Here is an 11,101-nt window from a genome sequence, read left to right on the forward strand (position 1 = left end):
GAATGATTGTGAATTTCAGAGACCCGGGGGTGGTTAGGAACCTGTTACAAAACAGATACAGCAGAAGATTAGGTGGTAAGGGGGGAAGGAAGTGACCCACTTTAGGGCAACCCAGGTCACCAAAGACCACCTCTCAGCCTTCCATACCAAATGAAAAGTCAGGGAAACATTGGAGAATATACACCAATAATCATTTATGTGTGTACGCTCAGAGTGTGGCACCGTCTTCACAATCTCGTAAGAGTACTACAGAGGGAACTGAGGAACAGTAGGCATAAAGATAAATTATGTACACTGCATGGTTAGTTAAAACACGCCGACAGAGGAATGATGTAGCTGGACAGAGAAAAAAACAAAAAAAGGTTTCTGCTCTTGTATCTTGTACAACCCAGGACATTTCAAGGCTGTTTATTTATTTATTTATTTTATTTATGGGTTTTTATAGCGCTTGAATCGACTTCAACTGGAGTATCTCTGCGCTTTTGGGCCAGTTAGCATAAACAGAAGATGCGGTATTGGCTGGGACTAGATCTCATTTTTGAACAGAAGAGTTTTGAGTTGTTTCCTGAATTTCAGATGTTCAGAACACAATCTGAGAGTCAGAGGTAGTTTATTCCATAATGTGGGTCCCACCACTGAGAGTGCCTTGCCTCCGTGTCTAGCCTTCTTGACACGAGGCACTACCAGTAGATGACTGTTGCTGAATCTGAGAGATCTGGGAGGAATATATGGAATGAATTTCTTTTCCAGGTATGTGGGGCCTTGTCCATTTAAACTCCTATGTATCAGACAGCATATTTTGAATATAGTCCTCTGTCGAATTGAGAGCCAGTGCAGTTTTTCAAGGAGGGGCTTAGATGCAGTTCTTGGGGGGGCATTGAGGACTAGGCGGGCCGCAGTGTTTTGATTACCTGGAGTCTGGCCAGCACTCCCTCATTTACGGAGAGAAGCAGGCCATTGCAGAAGTCGATTCAACTTAAGACAATGGCTTGGACTAAGGTTTTCCTGAAGGAATCTGGCAGCAGGGGAAAGACTTTGCGTAGCAGGCTGATGGTGTGGAAACATAAACCTGTAACGTAGTCACTGTGTTGTTTCAGCAATAGTTCCTGGTCAAGTCGGATCCCCAGATTTTTGACGACCTGTTTAGGTTGTTGGACAGTTCCAAGGTCATGAGGCCACCAGTCTGGGGTCCATAGTATTTTTGCCTCCCTTCACCCTGTGATGTGACCAAACTGCCAGACAGGTGGAGAGGGCCTTCATCCAGTGGAAACGCTATGCACTGCACCAAACGTGCTTTGTTGCAGAAATGAAACTTAGCCAAGGCAATTTCTTGGAACTAGAAAGATTAGTTTCGAACATCACACAAAATGGAGTCAAAAAAGAAAATGGTGCTGCAAATGCTAACTCATACATGGCATTACGTGAGCATTAATGAGCCGAATCGAACACACCCTCCTTTTAGCATGAGCTAAAGACAGTTTCTGGTATGCAAAAAAATGCGACAAACAGGTACATAGACAGGGCTACTGTCACATCCTCAGAAGCTGACAGAGCATCAGGATCAAAACTGCAATTGAGGTGTTGCTATGGGCACGATTTACAATCAACATTAGAAATTGGGACATTAAGGAGGGATGAGTCCTCAAATATACCCTCATCTATATTCATAAGATCATCGATATCATCTTGGAGCATCATAGCAGCGTTGGTAACATGGACTGATATTTTCTTATTGGGCGTGAAAACACAATAGGAACAACAGAGGGAAAGGCATTGAACGAGGATGCAATAGAGCAATAACACTAGCATAAGATAAATCATATCCTTGAGGATCCAACCCCAATTACCCAAAAAACCAATTCCAATTCTCTGTTTCCATCCCCTTGGCGTTATTAACTCCTTAACCGCTGGCGTTATTCCCATCCTGTGCGGGGGGAGGGGAGCCGCGCGCGGCGCTGCGGTGCTTATGACGAGCCCAGCTTGTCATGAGGCACAATGCAGCTGTGCTCATGCCGAGCTGGGCTTGTCATGACTCTGCCCACTCCCATAGAACATCCACACAGGTGTGGAATTCACCTCGCAGGGGAGTGGCGCAGCCATTATGACGAGTCCTGCTCGTCATGAGCACAGCTCCATTGTGCCTCATGACGAGCTGGGCTCGTCATCTGCAGGCAAGGGGTTAATGATGTCCATAATGTGCTGCGCTATATTCTTTTCCAATTTCTATACCAACAACGCACTAGTCGCCGACTACTGCGCATATTCCACCACTCTTTGCCAAGATAAAATCCACAATGCATATCTAGTCTGTTCCAAATACACCCACATGCCTTCTACCTGAGTAGTAATGTCTATCAAGGCAGCCACCATAGTATTGGATAGAATTTGCAATTTACATCCTAAATATTCTCTAACTTTCTCACCCCAGGCCATGGCAGTACCACCCAGTGTAAATATGGAGGAGAGGATGTATCCAAATGTGAAACCATTACTATAGCTATTTACTTCCAAGTCTGTTACCCCTTCACAAAATTATTTTGTTAATGTCCTTTTCACCCATCTTGTTTTGGGTTGAGCATATTTACATGGAACACCCAAAGGCAGTACCATTCCAACAGCCACATCATCGGGACCACTATTGACATTGGAATAAGTCCCATTGGACAGAAAGAAAAACCCTGGATGTGCATATATCAGCCCATGATAGTTCACTGCAGCGTATCTGGAAGTCCTCAAATCATTTTTATTCACTAGGGAAACTGTATGTTTATACAATTATATTCCTGAACAATTGATGCAAGGAAGTATCTGTACTGTTCTCTATGGGGCAACAAGCAGGATAATAACCAGCCTCTGGAGGTACCGTCAACTCCTTGTAATGCCAACCCACTAGTGTTATATTCTGATCTTCCATATAAAAATTATCACAGTATGTATTGTTATCACACACCGGATAACCCGTACTGTGTGGTTTTTGATGATACAGACATGGTCCAGGATAACTAAATCCAAACATTCCCTTTACCTCCACAAAGTAAGGTGGTAGATTGTATTTGTAATTAACAAGTGACACTGGGTATGCATTCCAAAGGCAAGTGACTGATCGAGTGGGGTAACAGGCAGTTCCTTTTCCCAAAAATCACCTACGCATCTCTACAAAGACATCAGTTGGTGCCCTTGAGCTCCGGTGGTGGAGCTTCGTCTGTACTGAGCTCTTTACTAATGGATCCCATGCTGATAAAGGTGGTATACTCTCAAGATACACTTTCCTGTCTAATGTTCAAACAACAAGAGCAAAGCAGATACAGGATTTTCGTTTTTTCCACTCCCTCATTGGTACTGCAACTCTTCGCTTTCCTACCTTGTGTAGTCCATTCCTAATCTTTTTTCTCCTTGGTGGTCCTCATCCAAGGATGTAAATGGTACCTGGCAGCTCCAGGCACTGTGTGATCACTGACAGAGTCTCCTGAATAGCTTGTATTTTTGGTGGGACAGCCTCGTTCAGAATATCATCGTTCTCCTGGTCTGTTTGCATCCAGACCACCTTTGCATCACTAAAAGGCACGAATCTGGGCACTTGCTTACATTCAACATCTCCTATTCCCTCCTTGACCCACTGGCTGTAAGGCAATGGCAAAAGAATTCTTTTGCAATGTGTCGCGTGGACCCAATTCTTTCAACCAGCAACCTTTACAGCCGTCTGTGTAGCCAGAAGGACTTGCTCAGGACCTTTCCATCTTGGCTCCAAATTTCTCAATCTCTGAAAATTTTGAATTAATACAAAGGGCCCCATTACGATATCTGGCGGATTTCCTCCGCCAGGGTGGCGGTGGCCACCGCCACCCAGGCGGAGGAAATCCGCCCGACAACCACTCTTGTGTTCCCCTCCGCCTGATTAGGATGGCGGAGGGGACAGCGGCGGACGGAAAGACCGTCCGCCACGTTACCGCCGCGGTCGGCTTGCGACCACGGCGTTAATAGATTAATATAGTGCCGGTGTCCAATGGACACCGCCAGCCATATTACAATGGCAAAAAGCAGAGGCCTTTCCGCGGCGGCAATGCCGCGACGGAAAGGCATGCTGTGATTGCTGCGGGGGCCCCCTGCAAGGCCCCCAGGTTGGCGCCACAGTCTGGGGGGCACATAGAGGGTACCTATGGTACCCCCCACATTTGCATATGCAAATGGAAAACAGCATTTTTTACATTGTGGCGGGTGGTGCAGAGTGCACCGCCTGCCACAATGCAAAAACTACAAGATGTGCCCGCCACTTTGGCGGGCACATCCTAATTCCCCCCACGGGACCCCCGCCCTTATGGCGGGCGGTCCCGTTCTACGATAGGGTGGCGAGCGGACAATGTCCGCCCGTCATCCTAATGGGGCCCAAAAACTCCAGGCTGGATGCTGTGGCCAGGGCCTTCTGGTTTAGGAGGTAAAGAATCTTGCACCTGTTGGTGAATAGAATGAAAACTTTACATTATCTGCTCATGGTAATCAAGCAGTAAAGGATATTCAATATCAGAGTATTTCTTAGGCCTAGGGACCCCCCAGATATTTGCTGGGCAGCCAAAAACTACTTCGTAGGGTGATAAGCCAGTTTAGAATGTGCTGTAGTTGACAAAAGAGCCAACGGAAGAGCATCTGGCCATCTCAACCCTGTTGTCTCTTGAATTTTTGCAATTTCAGTTTTAATGTTCCATTGTACTGTTCAACAAAGCCAGCTGACTGCATGTGATTGGGGGAATAGAATTTCCGCTTAATATGCAAGCCTTCACATATTAGCCTAATTACTTTCCAATTGAAATGAGACCCGTTGTCACTCCAGATAATTTGGGCATTCCAAATCTTTGGAAGTACTCTTTAAGGAGTACCTTCGCAGTTGTGGTGGCCGTATTGTCTTTAGTGGGGTAAGCCTCAACTCATTTACTGAACATGCATATAACCACTATTACATACTTGAGATTGTTACAACATTCTAGCTCAATGAAGTCCATTTGAAGGACTTCAAAGGGCAATGTAGATGGTGCAAAGTTACTGGATGGTGTGGGGTACCTTTTACTGGATTGTGCCTCATACAAATCATACAACTTTTCACTAGATGCGCAGCAGCCTTAGAAATGTTATTGTTACACCAAACCGGGGCCAATAGCTTACAAATACCTTTTACACTGATATGAGCTGGACCATGAGCCATTGAAACAACAGGGAGTACATATGCATCGGGTAACATCCATTTCTGTTCTTCGGACAAATCAATCCAACACCCTTCTTCATCTAATCATGCTGTACTCTCTTGACAAACTGCTAATTCCTTCATCGTCGCCTCACTTTGTATCTCTTTCACACTCTCAACTGTGTTTTAAAACATAGCATTCTCAGGAATCCATCTAGCTGGCCTGCAACAAACATTCTCTTTATCTTACTTCGAGCTGTTTCTTTGGCTGTCTGATCTGCAAACGCATTCTCTCTGCCTACGTCATCTGTCACTTTCTTGTGGGCCCTGCACTTCACAATTGCCATTTTCTTAGGGATTGTAAATGCAGATAACAATTGTGTTCTCAGATGTCCATGTTGTAACGTAGCACCATGGGAGGTAAGGAACCCCCACTCTGTCCCCTATCGGCCAAAGTTATATGCAACCCCAAATGCATACTGTCAATCTGTGTAAATATTGACAACCAATCCTTCACTCAGCTCACAAGCTCATATAAGGGCAACAAGTTCTGCTGGGTTGGCAGATTGATAGGGGACTCACAATGTCTCTACCACTGTGTGTTATGTAGTGATAGCATAAGAAAAAATGGTGGTGCCATCTGGTAATTTAAAACAAGAGCCATCAACATATAGTTCTCACTGGGGATCAGATACGGGAACATCTGTCAAGTCTACCCGTCCTTTCATCTCTTCCTCTGTTTGGAAAATACAGTAATGTTTGTGGACTGCATCATTCTTGGAACGGATGGGTAGTAACGTTGCTGGGTTCAGAGTGGCACATCTTTTGAGTGTGAAATGCTTAGCAAACAATGTCAATTCATAGCCGGTAAGACGTGCACTGGTGAGGTGCTGCATCCTTGTTTTATTCAAAAGTGTATCCACAGCATGGGGTACCATAACTGTGAGGTCAGTATCAAGTACAAGACCAGCCGATTGTATAACTGAAGTGGCCACAGCCGCGACCACTCGAAGACAACTCAGGAGGGCCCTTGAAACAGGATCAAGCATGTCAGAGAAATAAGAGCATAGTCTCTATCTTAAGACAGAAAGAGCAAAACGAACCATCTCGTGGACCTACAGCACAAATGGTTTCCTATAATCAGGTGTGCCTAGCACTGGAACAGAGGAAAGAGCAGCTTTTAATTGTACAAAAGATTGCTGACAATCTGGCGTCCAAGGCAAAGGTTCATGCACTGCTTTTGTTGTTAATGCAATGCAAGCAGAGGCTTGATTAGTAAAGAATAATTAGGGATCTACTAGCGACAGTAGGAAGTGATGCCTATAAAAGAACGTACATCTTTTTGAGTTTGTGGACAGGGCATTCTATTGATGGAACTGATGCGTTCTGGCATTAACCTTCTACCCTCCTTTGACAGTAGGTGACCTAAATAGGTGACTTCCTGTAGGCAGTACTGAAGCTTCAAAAGGGAAACCTTATGACAATGGAGTGCCAAGTGTAACAATAATTTCACCGTACAATCCTTGCAACCTTGTTCTGTATTAGAAGCAATCAACAATTCATCAACATACTGCACCAATACATTACCTGGAGAAAGTGAGAGTGAATCCAACTGACCTTTCAATGCTTGACTATAAATGCTAGGCCTTTCAGTATAGCCTTGAGGAGCGCAACAGAATCAGAATCTTTTGCCAGCCAGTGTAAATCCGAACAAATACCTGCTATCTGGGATGATAGTAATGCTAAAGAATGCAATTTTTAAATCAATAGCGGACAAAAACTTAGCGGTAGATGGAATCATTGTCAAAAGTGTACTGATATCAGGAACCACTGGAAATTGCAGAACCACTATTTTATTGACCTCTCGCAAATCAATCACAAAATGATATACATCATCAACACTATTGGAGGAATCTGAAGGCACCTATTTAGGACTGAAAAAATAGGACTATTGAATATGTTACCTGTAGTCTCTTCGATAACTCTCTTGCATATTAGAATTTCAACAATTTGAAGAAGAGCTTGTTCTCCTGCCTGTGATATTTTATAATGAGGAATGCCGGACAACATGGCATTGTCCTAAACCTATATAGAAACTGGGGGTATATGCAATAGACCTTTAGCGGTGTCACCCGTAGCCCATGACGTGGGGGGTACTTAATCAAATTCAGGTGGAAGGGAAGCATCTGTAGATAGACACTGTCTGGTACCTACGCCCGGGCCCATGTTAATATCAACACCATCTGGCGGACAATATATAGTAGTGTGCAACTTTTTTAGTACTTCCAGGCCCATCAAACCTTCACCACATTAGATGTCAAAAGAAATGGGGAATCCACAGTAAAAGGCCAACAGGAAGGGCAAGGGGGCGTGATATAGGGCTACAACCAATACTCCTGAAAAACACACTGAAACATTATTATGGCCAGACTGGGCTGCCACAGGGACCATGTGCCGGGAAACAGAGCTCTTTGTACCTCCTGTGTCAACCAAAAATTCCTTGGTCGATCCTTTCAGATCCGCTTTGACATAAGGGCTATGCTGATTTACAGGTGTGTGAACTGGTCCTTTACCCTGTCCCTGGCTGTCCTAGCTGTAAGACATGCCTGTCACATAATCAATATTTACAACAAGGGGTGGTGAGGGACAGAGTCTCTGAATTAAGCAGAAAGCTCTCACCCAGTCAAGAGATCAGGGCTAGATCCAACACCGTTTTTTAGCTCACTGCACCATCCCAGTTTCAGAACCTGGCTGTATGCAAATTAGTCTGTTCCTGTCCCAGTGCATGATGGGAACAGGGCAAACCAAACTACAGAAGCCAATTCTTACACTGGGAAGGAAACAAGCTCCCGGGGACCGGTTTCTGGCATTACAGCTGTCTTCGGCCGGTTTGCTTGAATCCTGATGGTGCAATGAGCAAGGGTCTCACATCTGAGAATACCCTTCCATGCTTAGGGTGGACAAAAATATTTACAACAAGGGGTGGTGAGGGACAGAGTCTCTGAATTAAGCAGAAAGCTCTCACCCAGTCAAGAGATCAGGGCTAGATCCAACACCGTTTTTTAGCTCACTGCACCATCCCAGTTTCAGAACCTGGCTGTATGCAAATTAGTCTGTTCCTGTCCCAGTGCATGATGGGAACAGGGCAAACCAAACTACAGAAGCCAATTCTTACACTGGGAAGGAAACAAGCTCCCGGGGACCGGTTTCTGGCATTACAGCCGTCTTCGGCCCGGTTTGCTTGAATCCTGATGGTGCAATGAGCAAGGGTCTCACATCTGAGAATACCCTTCCACGCTTAGGGTGGACAAAAATATTTACAACAAGGGGTGGTGAGGGACAGAGTCTCTGAATTAAGCAGAAAGCTCTCACCCAGTCAAGAGATCAGGGCTAGATCCAACACCGTTTTTTAGCTCACTGCACCATCCCAGTTTCAGAACCTGGCTGTATGCAAATTAGTCTGTTCCTGTCCCAGTGCATGATGGGAACAGGGCAAACCAAACTACAGAAGCCAATTCTTACACTGGGAAGGAAACAAGCTCCCGGGGACCGGTTTCTGGCATTACAGCCGTCTTCGGCCGGGTTTGCTTGAATCCTGATGGTGCAATGAGCAAGGGTCTCACATCTGCACTGGGCCAGGGACAGACTGATTTGCATATAGCCAGGTTCTGAGCTGGGATGGGGCAGTGAGATAAATAACGGTGATGGATCAAGCCCTGATCTTTGAACTGGGTAAGAGTGGTCTGTTTAACTCAGACACTCTGTTCATCACCACCCCCTTTTCTAAATCGTTTTTGGCCACTATAGGTGTGGCAGGGTATACTCAGACTTGAGTCCCTTTCTCACTGCTCCATCAGGATTCAAGCAAGCCGGGCCGAAGAAGGCTGAAATGCCAGAAACCGGTCCCCGGTAGCTTGTCTCCTTTCTGGTGAAGAATTGGCTTGGTAGTTTAGTCTGCCCTGTTCCCATGATGCACTGGGCCAGGGACAGACTGATTTGCATATAGCCAGGTTCTGAGCTGGGATGGGGCAGTGAGATAAATAACAGTGATGGATCAAGCCCTGATCTTTGGACTGGGTAAGAGTGGTCTGTTTAACTCAGACACTCTGTTCATCACCACCCCCTTTTCTAAATCGTTTTTGGCCACTATAGGTGTGGCAGGGTATACTCAGACATGAGTCCCTTTCTCACTGCTCCATCAGGATTCAAGCAAGCCGGGCCGAAGAAGGCTGAAATGCCAGAAACCGGTCCCCGGTAGCTTGTCTCCTTTCTGGTGAAGAATTGGCTTGGTAGTTTAGTCTGCCCTGTTCCCATGATGCACTGGGCCAGGGACAGACTGATTTGCATATAGCCAGGTTCTGAGCTGGGATGGGGCAGTGAGATAAATAACGGTGATGGATCAAGCCCTGATCTTTGGACTGGGTAAGAGTGGTCTGTTTAACTCAGACACTCTGTTCATCACCACCCCCTTTTCAAAATCGTTTTTGGCCACTATAGGTGTGGCAGGGTATACTCAGACATGAGTCCCTTTCTCACTGCTCCATCAGGATTCAAGCAAGCCGGGCCGAAGAAGGCTGAAATGCCAGAAACCGGTCCCCGGTAGCTTGTCTCCTTTCTGGTGAAGAATTGGCTTGGTAGTTTAGTCTGCCCTGTTCCCATGATGCACTGGGCCAGGGACAGACTGATTTGCATATAGCCAGGTTCTGAGCTGGGATGGGGCAGTGAGATAAATAACGGTGATGGATTAAGCCCTGATCTTTGGACTGGGTAAGAGTGGTCTGTTTAACTCAGACACTCTGTTCATCACCACCCCCTTTTCTAAATCGTTTTTGGCCACTATAGGTGTGGCAGGGTATACTCAGACATGAGTCCCTTTCTCACTGCTCCATCAGGATTCAAGCAAGCCGGGCCGAAGAAGGCTGAAATGCCAGAAACCGGTCCCCGGTAGCTTGTCTCCTTTCTGGTGAAGAATTGGCTTGGTAGTTTAGTCTGCCCTGTTCCCATGATGCACTGGGCCAGGGACAGACTGATTTGCATATAGCCAGGTTCTGAGCTGGGATGGGGCAGTGAGATAAATAACGGTGATGGATCAAGCCCTGATCTTTGGACTGGGTAAGAGTAGTCTGTTTAACTCAGACACTCTGTTCATCACCACCCCCTTTTCTAAATTGTTTTTGGCCACTATAGGTGTGGCAGGGTATACTCAGACATGAGTCCCTTTTTCACTGCTCCATCAGGATTCAAGCAAGCCGGGTCGAAGAAGGCTGAAATGCCAGAAACCGGTCCCCGGTAGCTTGTCTCCTTTCTGGTGAAGAATTGGCTTGGTAGTTTAGTCTGCCCTGTTCCCATGATGCAATGGGCCAGGGACAGACTGATTTGCATATAGCCAGGTTCTGAGCTGGGATGGGGCAGTGAGATAAATAACGGTGATGGATCAAGCCCTGATCTTTGGACTGGGTAAGAGTGGTCTGTTTAACTCAGACACTCTGTTCATCACCACCCCCTTTTCTAAATCGTTTTTGGCCACTATAGGTGTGGCAGGGTATACTCAGACATGAGTCCCTTTCTCACTGCTCCATCAGGATTCAAGCAAGCCGGGCCGAAGAAGGCTGAAATGCCAGAAACCGGTCCCCGGTAGCTTGTCTCCTTTCTGGTGAAGAATTGGCTTGGTAGTTTAGTCTGCCCTGTTCCCATGATGCACTGGGCCAGGGACAGACTGATTTGCATATAGCCAGGTTCTGAGCTGGGATGGGGCAGTGAGATAAATAACGGTGATAGATCAAGCCCTGATCTTTGGACTAGGTAAGAGTGGTCTGTTTAACTCAGACACTCTGTTCATCACCACCCCCTTTTCTAAATCGTTTTTGGCCACTATAGGTGTGGCAGGGTATACTCAGACATGAGTCCCTTTCTCACTGCTCCATCAGG

Source organism: Lissotriton vulgaris, chromosome 6 (assembly GCF_964263255.1).
Source record: "Lissotriton vulgaris chromosome 6, aLisVul1.2, whole genome shotgun sequence".
NCBI classification, from domain to species: Eukaryota; Metazoa; Chordata; class Amphibia; order Caudata; family Salamandridae; genus Lissotriton; species Lissotriton vulgaris.